The sequence below is a fragment of the Helianthus annuus genome, chromosome 5 (assembly GCF_002127325.2).
Source record: "Helianthus annuus cultivar XRQ/B chromosome 5, HanXRQr2.0-SUNRISE, whole genome shotgun sequence".
Taxonomy (NCBI): domain Eukaryota; kingdom Viridiplantae; phylum Streptophyta; class Magnoliopsida; order Asterales; family Asteraceae; genus Helianthus; species Helianthus annuus.
The window spans coordinates 166,679,254-166,692,403 of record NC_035437.2 but is presented as its reverse complement, the minus strand read 5'-3'; the positions used below and the strand labels follow the sequence as shown (position 1 = coordinate 166,692,403).

At 34.7% G+C, this 13,150-nt stretch overlaps 1 long non-coding RNA gene across 1 annotated transcript; it reads right to left on the bottom strand.

The window, feature by feature from the left end:
* Positions 1-223: 223 nt before the first annotated feature.
* LOC110941883 lies at positions 224-9,740 on the bottom strand. The gene is made up of 3 exons (XR_002594484.2): positions 9,073-9,740; positions 8,877-8,943; positions 224-658 (listed from the first exon to the last, which is right to left on the bottom strand). It is a non-coding gene; the product is annotated as an uncharacterized LOC110941883 (long non-coding RNA).
* Positions 9,741-13,150: the final 3,410 nt, after the last annotated feature.

Sequence of the window (13,150 nt, the reverse complement as noted above, 5' to 3'; positions counted from 1 at the left end):
TATTGAATTGATATAAATTCTATAAAACATTATGTAAACCATGTATTTAATAAAATTTTCATTTTTAGAGGGAATTTAATAAAAACTGAAACCTAATCGCTTTCCCTTAATGGGTTTAATAGAAGTTTTACAATCATGCGTGATAAATTTAACGATGACTCATGATAGAGTTCATAACATGAGTGAAATTATGACATGGTCCATGATAGAGTTCATAACATGAGTGACATTTTTTTTTTTTGGAAAGTAACTTTCATTAACCACTAACGCCGACCCAAACTGGGCCGACAACAACAACTACAACATTACATATTCACAAATTTACACCAATCTCCCCATTCTACCCCTTTGTGTTTAGACCTATTAGCGAACCAAAGAAAGCTCAAAGATTTAACTTCACTAACAATGGAATGAATCCTAACCGGGGCACTCGAAAATTTAGCATTATTCCTAGCCCTCCACAAGCTCCAGCAGACCGTCATTATAATGCCTTGAACCGCATCCCTCTTCTTCTCCGAACCTCTAATATCTTTGTGTAACCCGAGAAGATCTTTCGTCGAAAAAGCAAAAATATTTGGAATATTACACCAATTAATAATACCATTACAGACGATCGCCGCAACTTGACATGCTGTAAATATGTGCTCAGCAGATTCCTCTCCCGAGTTGCAAAACATACACTCAGAATTAGTAATCTGCACGTTCCTTTTTAATTAACTAGTAAATGAACCCCCACGCTACATGTCATCTTTGGAACATGATGTGGGAGTCGGTTTTTGGATGGTGGGTACAAAGTTAAATGAGATTGTTACTTTGATGCAATCAAAATAAAAGTTTTTTTTTTTTTTTTTTTCTGATTTGATGTTTTGAATAACAGTAAAACGATTAAAAGGGTCTAAAGTATATGAATTTTTAACAACGTTGTTCAGTCTAAACATATCTCCAAATTCATCTTTGTCTATCTACTTGTCAAACCTTTCAACTTTTGAAGGGTTATAGTTTTTCTACGATGGTTGAAGACGACTAGCCAAAAGTGTTAAATGACACATTATTATAGTACATCCTACAATGGGTTTCATAGTTTCTTATATTGCTTAAAGAAATTTGAAGTCAATTAATATCTTTTGATGTTGTTTACGATTGTTTAATATTTGGTTCGTGGTTGTGTGCAATTTTTATGATATCGATGAAGAATGTTATGATGATTATATTTAAAATACAATTTAATAAATAAATCATTGTTGATCGAAGTAACTGTTGGATCGGTTCTGTTTAATCATAATGGAAAACATGAAAACATACATGTTACAGCAGACAGTGCAGTGGAGAATCCAGTCAAAGAAGATGGCATCCCGTTAGACATAATTGTCAGTGTGATCTGGTTCCTCCTTAGGGTGCTGACTGATGATGGTGACTAAGAAAACCGACAAGGGAATCGGCTATGGAGAGGGAGGTCGATGATAATGATGATGTTATGATTAGGTTGTCTGATTAAGTGTGTAACCTCATGACCTCTACATAATTCTCCTTATATAAGCACCCAGGAGGAAACCTAATTAGTTAATAAGGGTAATATAGTCCATCAACAATTACCAACTAATTTATTTAATAGGTTATAATATATTTTGATCTATATTACGTAAATGATTATAATGGCTACAAGATTAAATATTAACACATAACATATTTAATCTTACATTCTCCCACTTAGTCGAGTAATCATTTACCATGAGTATTAGATAAGCCTGATCAGGAGTTAACCCTCATTTTAGCCTTAAACAAGTACTATAGCAGAGAAATACAGCCGTTGAATCATTATGCGACTCAGGACCCCATTAGTCATACTATAGTCTTAATTTAAAACCTAATCATCATGATCAAAATACGCATAAGCCCTTTGTTTGATTTGTAACCTTATTTGTCTATATGCCATTACACCGGTTGAACATATTCTAAAAGACATACAAAATCAAACTGAGGACATTTCATTAATCATAAAACATAAGCTAGTACAATATGCTTAAATAAGGTCTTTACTAAATCCCATATTCCGAACATGTTCTTCGTAAACCTTAGGAGGGAGACCTTTAGTCATCGGATCCGCAAGCATATCTTTAGTACTAATATACTCGATACAAAGATTATTTTCCTCAACTCGTTCACGTACGAACAGATATTTTGTATCAAGATATAAACCAGCTCCAGTCGAACTGTTACTGTTCGAGAAACTAACGGCAGCTGAATTATCATAATAAAGCTTCAATGGTCTAGAAATGGAATTAACGACTTTGAGTCCAGTGATCAGATTTCTAAGCAACATTCCATGACAGGTTGCATTATAAACAGCAATGTACTCTGCCATCATTGTGGAAGTTGTGGTCAACTGTTGTTTATGACTCTTCCATGAAATAGGGCCGCCTGCTAACATAAAGATATAGCCCGAAGTGGATTTCTTATCATCTTTGCATTTGGCAAAGTCAGAATCAGAATAGCCCACCACTTCTAAATGATCACTTCTTCTATAAGTCAGTTTATAGTCTTTCGTCCCTTGCAGATATCGAAGTACCTTCTTAGCTGCTTTCCAGTGATCTAGGCCAGGATTAGACTGATAACGGCCTAGCATTCCAGCAATATAAGCGATATCTGGGCGAGTACAGACTTGAGCATACATCAGGCTCCCGACTACTGACACATAAGGTATCTGGCTCATTTGCTCCTTCTCAACTTCTGTTGTCGGACACTGGAATGAACCGAAAACATCTCCCTTAACTACTGGAGCGACGGAGGGTTTGCACTGTTGCATGTTATACCGTGTAAGGACACGATGTATGTAAGCCTTCTGGGACAATCCTAAGATCCCTTTGTGTCTATCTCGGTGGATTTCGATGCCAATGACGTAAGAAGCATCTCTGAGATCCTTCATGTCGAAGTAATGCGAGAGTAACCGCTTCGACTCATGCAACATGTCTAAACTATTACTTGCCAATAGAATATCATCTACGTAAAGGACAAGTATAGTAAAGTTGCTCCCACTCATCTTGAGGTAGGTGCATTGATCCACTTGATTCTTCATAAAACCTTGTTTCTTCATGACTTCATCAAACTTGAGGTACCACTGACGTGATGCTTGTTTTAACCCGTAAATGGATTTCTTCAACTTACACACTAGCTGCTCCTGACCTTCGGGTTTAAAGCCTTCAGGTTGTTTCATGTAAACATCTTCGTCCAAGTCTTCGTTAAGGAAAGCGGTTTTAACGTCCATCTGATGTAACTCTAAATCAAAATGAGCTACTAGGGCCATGACGATCCTTAATGAATCTTTATGAGAGACAGGTGAAAATGTCTCTTGATAATCAATTCCCTCTTTCTGAGTGTAGCCCTTTGCAACCAATCTCGCTTTGTAGCGTTCAACGTTACCATTCGGATCCAGTTTTGTTTTGAACACCCATTTGCATCCTACGGGTTTGACACCGTTGGGTAATTCTACCAAATCCCAAACGTCATTTTTCTTCATGGATTCAAGCTCTTCAATCATTGCTTTATTCCATTCAGAAGACTGATCACTGCTAATGGCTTCATTGTAAGAGATAGGATCATTAAGCTTTTCGGGATCCATTTCAGTCAGGTAGGTAACATAATCATCCCAATTAGTAGGCCTTCTTTGCCTAGATGACCTCCTGAGTGGATTATCGGTTTCATCGTTGTTTTTGTTTTGAGCGTTTGATGTGCCTTCGTCATGAGGTATAATGGGTTCTGATTGTAGAGGTGGTGAAGTTAGCAACATCAATAGGGCGATCCATCCCCATACGCTCTTCCTCCTGTACGCACGTAGCGACCAGCTCACTCATCGTCCATTTGTCCTTCTGAGTGTTGTAATTGATCTTGAATGCTTCAAAGGATGAAGGAAGCGAAGTGATGACAAAATGAACAAGGAAACCATCACTGATCTCCATTTCCAGCCCCTTCAGCTTATTGGCCATGTCATTCATCATCATGATGTGCTCGCGAATGCCGCTCCTCCCATCATACTTAGTTGTCACCAGCTTGAGAATAAGGGTACTAGCGTGTGCTTTAGACGTCCCTTTGAACTGCGCCTCCACATGTTCCAAATAGGTTTTAGCATCTTCAGAATCAGGAATGGCTCCTCTGATTGCATTACTGATGGACTGCTTCATGAACATGAGAGACATGCGGTTACACCTAGTCCATTTTTCATGAACTATCTGCTCAGCAGCAGTACTTTGAGTGGTAAGGTCCGCTGGCTTATTCTCTCTTAGAGCATAATCAAAGTCCAGCAATCCAAGTGTAAGCATGAGGGCATCCTTCCATGCAGCAAAGTTATCACCAGTCAAAGGTGGAATCCCCTGATTTGGTGCTGATAGTGGAAATAGGATGAGCAAGTTATGATACTTAGGAAGAAGTTCTAATGTGATCTAAGGGCATGTTAAACTAAGGCATGCATAAATAATGACCATTTTACATTATGAAGTTGTGATATTGTCTATTACTAACATCAAAATAATTGACTTAGTTAAAATTCTACTTAAACGAAGACAAATCAGCTTTGAACAGAAGTGTAATCATTTAAGCATGTGTGCAAAATGATTGTAACAAGTCAGCTTTGGCCAGAAATTGAGACAATCACTTTAGTTATGCACTTGTTAAGTATGCCATCTATGAAGGAATTAAATCAGCTTTGGCCAGATATTAAGACATTCACGTTTATGATGCACACTCAACATAGCTTTCGTAATAGTTGAATGATAAGTAGATGTATCAAGTCAGCTTTGGCCAGAAATGATACATCAAAAGTTCATTCAAGTTAAGCCATTTTGGTTTTGTAAAACATTATCTGATTCTGATTAATTAACTAAGTAATTACAAAACCAATTATTTAATAGCAAACCACCCGTTAGCGCGGATCGAACTTTTAGTTCACATACACTGCCAAATTTTATGAACACTCATGATTTCGGATGAATCATGTCTTGGATTCATCCGAAATGACTAATTTCGAATCATTTCGGACTATCCGAAATGGATGATTTCGAATGATTTCGGATGTGTTCAAGACGCATAAGTCGAGTCATTTCGGATGATTTCGGATAATGATACTTAGTCCGAGATTCATTCGAAATGGTCAGTTCTTGATGATCCGTGATGGATTTCGGATGATTTCGGATAGTAATGCTTAGTCCGAGATTCATCCGAAATGGTCAGTTGCTGATCCGTAATGGGCGAACAATGTTCATCCGGAATGATCAGACGGTTGCTGATCCGTAATGGGCGAACAATGTTCGTCCGAAATGATCATCCGTAATGTGTTCTTCAAGCTGTTACAGCTGTTAATGTGAAAACATAACAGAAAATTCGAAATCTTAGGAATTGTGATAGAGTTTCCTATTTTATCATTGATCTAATTTTATCAGAAAATTTCGAAAATCATAATCTGTTTATCCTATTAACAGATTTCGAAAAGCTTATTAGATAAAATTAGATCAAAACTAGGAAAACATTCCACAATTCAAATTATATTCCTAAACATAAAGGAAATTTCGAATTTTAACTAAGAACATGATGAACCCTAAATTCAAAATAACCTTAATACTATATCCGAAATCTGGGAATTTATCAATCATTTAAACAATACTTGAACATTATGATCTCGGACAGTAACATAAGAATGAACATGTCATCCGAGATGCCATTCCGGATGACAGAAATCGAACAGTTAATGATTTCGGATGACAGAAAAACGAATTTAATTATCGTTTTAAAACCTGCTTTCCAGTTTTAATCCAGATTTACGGATAGAAAACAGAACTGACTAATCAACATATGCTCTGATACCACATGTTGGATCAGTTCTGTTTAATCATAATGGAAAACATGAAAACATACATGTTACAGCAGACAGTGCAGTGGAGAATCCAGTCAGAGAAGATGACATCCCGTTAGACATAATTGTCAGTGTGATCTGGTTCCTCCTTAGGGTGCTGACTGATGATGGTGACTAAGAAAACCGACAAGGGAATCGGCTATGGAGAGGGAGGTCGATGATAATGATGATGTTATGATTAGGTTGTCTGATTAAGTGTGTAACCTCATGGCCTCTACATAATTCTCCTTATATAAGCACCTAGGAGGAAACCTAATTAGTTAATAAGGGTAATATGGTCCATCAACAATTACCAACTAATTTATTTAATAGGTTATAATATATTTTGATCTATATTATGTAAATGATTATAATGGTTACAAGATTAAATATTAACACATGATATATTTAATCTTACAGTAACTTTTCATTTGATCAATATAATTCATGTTTAAAGTAAGTATTGTCACTATCTACACTACCATTTTAAGTTTGCTCATATCACTTCATTGAACGACTTCTTCAATAAGGACAAGTCCTCTAGATAGTCATTTTTGCAAAGGTTACAAGCAAGGTTAGTTGTTTGGCATAGTTTTGTCGAAGTCCTTACCCACCCCATATCAACAAGAGAAAAGAGAAATGCAAGATCTTCTATATAAAATGAAATTTTTGGTTTACAAGCTAATAGTATTGTGAAATACAGTTTCAACTTTGTATAAGAACTATATGGTTTTTAGGACTCTTATGTAGGGATGGCAAAAATATCCGAGCCCGACGGGTATGCCCAAAATCTTTCAGTCTTGTTTTCTATAGTGTTTTATTTTAGGAAATCTAAACAGATTATGGTGTCTTGTAAAATATAACACCATAGAAAACAAGATTGAATGTAAATGGTATTTGCAATGTTATGATATCTTATATACGTTCATTGTACTGTAAAACTCAACACCTTAAATCACTATACAATTAAAACAACATAGACAAACACCATGGACTAAAACATACGATCGAAACGTAAATTTTTTTCTCTATATAAGTATAGCAATATGGTACTCATATTAAAAATAAAAAAACACTCGTTAATATGGTGTAATTTTTTTTTGGAAAAAAAAAGATACGTATAAAAAGTTATCGACGTTTAAAAAGGACGAGGGAAACTTGAATGTGCATTGCATGTGGGTTTTTGAATTTAAAATGTTAAATTTACCTTTATATCCTTAATATAGAAAATTAATTATTTTAATAGTAAACACTATTTATAATTTCGCCACTATAATCTCAACCATTAGATTAGATGGGTTAGGATATAATAGAAAGTTTATTTGGCTAAGAAGGCTAGGAAGTAATCTTGACCATCCATTTATTTAATCAAGCGCTAAGATTAAATGAAGGAAATTGAAGGGAAGAAAAGAGGCGCGTGAGTTTGTTTAGGGGCATTTTAGTCAATACAAGACAATAGTTTCTTTCTCCTCCAATCCCCTCCCCCCATTTTTTAAACGTTAATAACTCTTTCATACGACATTATTTTTTTATAAAAATTGCACAAAAAAACGAGCGTTTTTTATCTTTAAAACGAGTATACTATTGCTATATTTTCGAAAAAAAATTTCTAAAACCCAGTTGCGTAAAATGCAATGGAAAAAACCCATTTGTGTAAAACGCAATGGAAAAAAAAACCTAAAAAATGACATTTTTTTAAAACGCAATGCACCAAAAACACAAAGAAATGTCCTATTTGTAAAACGCAATGGCCAGAAAACACAAAGAAATGTCTTATTTCTAAAACGCAATAGCCTAAAAACACAAAAGAAAGTGTACTTTCTAAAACGCAATGGACTGAAAACACATAAAAATGTGTTTTACCTAAAACGCAATGCACCAAAAACACAAAGAAATGTCTTATTTCTAAAACGCAATGGCCAGAAAACACTTAAAATGTCTGTTTTCTAAAACGCAATGGACTGAAAACACATAAAAATGTGTTATACCTAAAACGCAATGCACAAAAAACACAAAGAAATATCTTATTTATAAAACGCAATCGCCAGAAAACACTTAAAAATGTCTCCTTTCTAAAACTCAATGGCCTAAAAAACAAAAGAAAGTGTTCTCTTTATAACGCAATGGATTGAAAACACCTAAAAATGTGTTTTACCTAAAACGCAATGACTAAAAACACTTCAAAAATGTGTTTTTCTAAAATGCAATGGCCAGAAAACACATAAAAATGTCTTAGTTCCAAAACGCAATGGCCTAAAAACACCAAAGAAAGTGTTCTCTCTCTAAAACGCATTGAACCAGGACAATAGTTTCATCTGTGAATTGTCTGAACCAGGAAGTAGGAGATCAAAAGGCTGTTTACGAATACAGTTTTCCAGAGGCAATTTACAGAAAATTAAATTTTCTGATGGATTCTTAAAAATCAGCTCGACCCCAGCCAGGGGCTCTGCCCCTTGGACCCTGCTACTAGGGGCGCTGCCACCGGACCCCCGCCAAGATCGTAAAACGCAATGACTAAATCAAAAACCCTTCTACCGATGGAATTTTTTATTTTTTTGGATTTTTTAAATTTTTTTAAATTCTTCTAATTTTTTTAATTTTTTAATTTTTCTAATTTTTTTAATTTTTTGTTTTTTTTTTCCTTTGTGAAGTCAACGTCTACGAACACTCGAATAGGATGAAGAATCTGCCTGTGATGCTCTTTTTAAAGTTACACATTTACCCAAAGCGTAATACCCATCCTGACCCACGAATTATTTTAAATAGATATCATACAAACCATCTTGACCCATCCTTAATTATTTCTTAACCCATCCTGACCCATCCTCATTTTTAAAATGACCCAAAAAACCCAAATGGGTTTTTATTGCCAGGCCTAAACTAAACCTAACACCAAAATTCGAACTCCCTATAATTGTTAGATTATCATATAAATATAAGAATGTTTGCACGAACAAAAAATTAAGAAATCAGTTTTATCTTTCAAGGAATTACTTACCATCCTTTAGGATGTTGTTGATTTATGTCAGGCTTCAAGATCAGAGCCCCTGAACCCATCAATTAAACTAACATGGCAAAAATACAAACATAAGTTGCAAACTGAAAACCCAAACCATCGTTGTTATGTGCAGACAAAATCTGCAAAACTTCTAACAAGTAAAGCAATTAACAAAATGAAACAACACAACACAAACCTTCTAAACCCTAATTGAGATACGAAGCCCTAATTAATACCTTGTTATCAAAATCTGCAAAGCTCGAATCGACACAAAGCCTTAACAGAGACGTGAAGCCCAAATGGAACCTTAATCGACATAAATCCTTAACAGAGACGTTGTTGCCGCTGCTTAACCGCCAGAAAATACCCACAACGCCTTCGCCGACTACCACAACCTCACTATCTTCATCTCTACTGATCCGTTCCACCATCATCGCCGTTCTAAGGTGAGGAAAATAGTAACGTGGATACGCACAGTAAGGAGATTGTGGCCTTTGGGTGTGGGTGTGGAATTTTGAGGCGAGAAGGGACAGAAAGAGGCGGTGGGTTTTCAAATTATTTCACCAGGATTTCTATGCTTTTGGGTTTGTGAGATTCGATTAGCGATTTGAATTTTAAATTGTGAGCATGTGACGGTGGCAAGCTGAATGGCCGTAAAAAAAACGGTGGCAACTTCTATAAAGCATTATATGGTTACATATTTGTCACCATTTTACGACCGTATTATATAAATTATTATTATTTTGAATATTTGAGATGTATTTGCTACCAATAATATTTTGGTTGAAAAATGGTAACTGATTTTGCTACCATTTTCTTTCGGTTGCAAATTTTGGTGGCTATTGCCTAGTTTTCTAGTAGTGATGGATCGAAGCCGATTTCTTCAGCGATTGACGAAATTTGAATGATTGAAACACTTATCAGCGATCGAATCGAACGGATCGACTGATTATCTTCAAAATCACCGGAAAAAACGAGATTTTGTATGAAATTAAACTGGGGTTTCTTCAAAAAAGCTGAAGAACACGTTGATCGGGTGTTGAATCATTGATTGGTGACGAAAATCGCAGTATAATGTAGTGATTATTGAGATAGAAAGTGAAGAAATGGTTGAAGATGGTGGGTTTTGAAAATGGTGGGTTTTGAAGTTACTGGGGAGAAGAAGGAAGAAGAAAGGATAAGATTGACTAAAATACCCTTCCTTTTTATTTTAAATTTTGTCACATGTCCTAATTCTATTGCTTCCTATCCTTTCTAGCCAAAATAAACTTTCTATTTGATTCTTACCCTAGATTATAGATCAAAAGGTTTAGATTCTTTTTTACATGAGAAAATAATACCACTCGATAAGAAAATATAATACCTTTTACTTACAATCTGAAAATGACAGTTAACTATTTATAAAACAATTATTATTATTACTATTACTAAAATTATTTAACATATACATTTCCCGTGAGGGGAATAGTTATGTTATTTGATTGGCCAAAAGTGGTGGCAATCAATTAGGTTTTTTTTTTTAATTAGTAATACAAGTTTGGGGGAATAGTGTCAGGTAAATTTTATATCCATTTAAAATTACGTTTTTTCTCCGGTTTAAAATTACGTTTTTACTCAAGCGATAGCTATGTTATTTGATTGGCCAAAAGTGGCGGCAATCAATTAGTTTTTTTTTTCTTGTAAAAATTAGTAATACAAGCTTGGGGGAATTAGTGCCAGGTAAATTTTATACCCACTTTAAAATTACGATTTTGCCATCAGTTTAAAATTACGTTTTTACCCCAAGTTATATATTTACCTTTTTGCCCCAGCATAAAATTACGATTTTACCCTCGGTTAAAAAATACGATTTTACCCTCAGCCAAAATTACGTTTTTGCTCCAGTTCAAAATAAAAATATGTTTCCCCCCAGCTAAGGATTACGATTTTACACCAGTTTATTATTTTACACCCACTTTAAAATTACATTTTTCGTCTCCAGTTTAAAATTGCGTTTTTGCCCTCAATTCAAAATAAAAATATACTTTTCCCCTGCTGAAAATTACAATTTCGCCATCAGTTCAAAATTACGATTTTACCCTCATTTCAAAATTACGTTTTTGCCCCCTACCCAGCTCAAAATTACGATTTTACCCTCGGTTCAACATTATGATTTTGACCCCAATTCAAGATAAAATATAGTACTTTTTTTAATTGGTTGAGAATTATTCGGCCATCACGTCGCAATGCGGGCAAGGCATCAACTAGTTAATATTACATTACAAAGGAAATGAACAGTAATTCTATTATATAATAATAATAAGAATATATTAATATACTAATACTAATTATTATTATTTTCTTTACTTTCTCAGTTGGATAAGTTTGGTGTCAATCAATACTGGTATTGAAAATACAGGTACGGTCCGGTTCATTATCGGTACATGAAGGTACAAATCGGCTGCCTGATACAGAAAACGTCAAAAGTCGGTACCGGATTGAGTTTGAAAATCTTTTAGTTCGGGAAATTCGGTACTGCTACATGGTACCATTTGCTCATCCCTGATCATGGGTGCCGTACAAACAACAACGGTATCGTACAACTTTTTCTTGTTGATTTTCTTTACCTTTTAATGATTTCTTTTTTTAGTTTCAGGGGAAGGGATGAGCTCGGTGGCAACCGATACCAAAAATACCGGTTACGGTACCGGCATATGAAGGTAAAAATCGGTAGCGAACCGGTACTAGGAACGCCAAAAGTCGGTACCGAATTGATACTTAGGATCCTTCGGTTTGGGAACTATATATTAATATTACAAAGGAAATGAACAGTAATTCTATTATATAATAATAATAATAATATATATTAATATACTAATACTAATTATTATTATTTTCTTTACTTTCTCAGTTGGATAAGTTTAGTGTCAATCAATACTAGTATCGAAAATATAGGTACGTTCCGGTTCATTATCGGTACATGAAGGTACAAATCGGCACCAGCCTGATACAGAAAACGTCAAAAGTCAGTACCAGATTGAGTTTGAAAATCTTTTAGTTCGGGAAATTCGGTACTGCTACATGGTACCATTTGCTCATCCCTGATCACGGGTGCCGTACAAACAACAACGATATCGTACAACTTTTTCTTGTTGATTTTCTTCAACTTTTAATGATTTCTTTTTTTAGTTTCAGGGGTAGGGATGAGCTCGGTGGCAACCGATACCAAAAATACCGGTTACGGTACCGGCATATGAAGGTAAAATCGGTAGCGAACCGGTACTAGGAACTCCAAAAGTCGGTACCGAATTGGTACTTAGGATCCTTCGGTTTGGGAAATTCGGTACCGGTACCCAACATTATTTACTCATCTCTGACCACGGGTTTCATATGAACAACATCATTAACATACACCTTTTTTGGTTGATTTTCTTTCGATTATTTTTTACTGTTTTTTACATTTTCTTTTTATTTTTGTTAGTGGTTCCGCGTGCAACGCGCTCGTAGTGATTTCAAAACACATGTAAACACAAACTAAATAACAAAAGAAGTTCGCCGCAACACGGCTAGGGTGATAAACCTAGTTCAAACTATTTTATGTGCAATCCGCTCAACTCCATAAGAAAATAATACCTTTTACTCTTTTCATAACTATGTAATTTTGTCATCTCTAATTGACTAAACAAGATAAATGCATGAAATGTGCCAATGAGAGATGTTTTTGTTTATTATCATACTAGGTTAGAACCTCGTGTATTACACGGGTTGATTAAATATATTTTTATATAATAAAAAGGTTACATCTTTAATTACCCGTGTATAACATGAGTTGAATAATGTATTACACGGGTTGATTAAATATATTTTTATATAATAAAAAGGTTACATCTTTAATTACCCGTATATAACATGAGTTGTATAAGCACGTGTACTACACGACTTGAATAAATATAATGTAATCAGTTAACACACACAGTTGTCAAAATACGTTTTTGGTAAAAAGAACTTTGATATACTATTTACATATTAGAACATTTTACTCTGTTTTTTTATTTTTCTATTATTAGGTTATAAACTTGTGTATTACAAAAGTCCATTAAATTCACTTATTTCTTCTTTCCCCGTTCATGACCCATTGCTTTGTACCTAAATATTAGTTTTTATTCTTCCATACTTAATACATGTTATCTCAATTAAGTAATCAAAACTAAAGAGGAAAACAACTACAAAAAATGATATGTACTTTTCAATTTGAATTCACATACAAAACTAACATGAGGCTCAACCTGCAAATA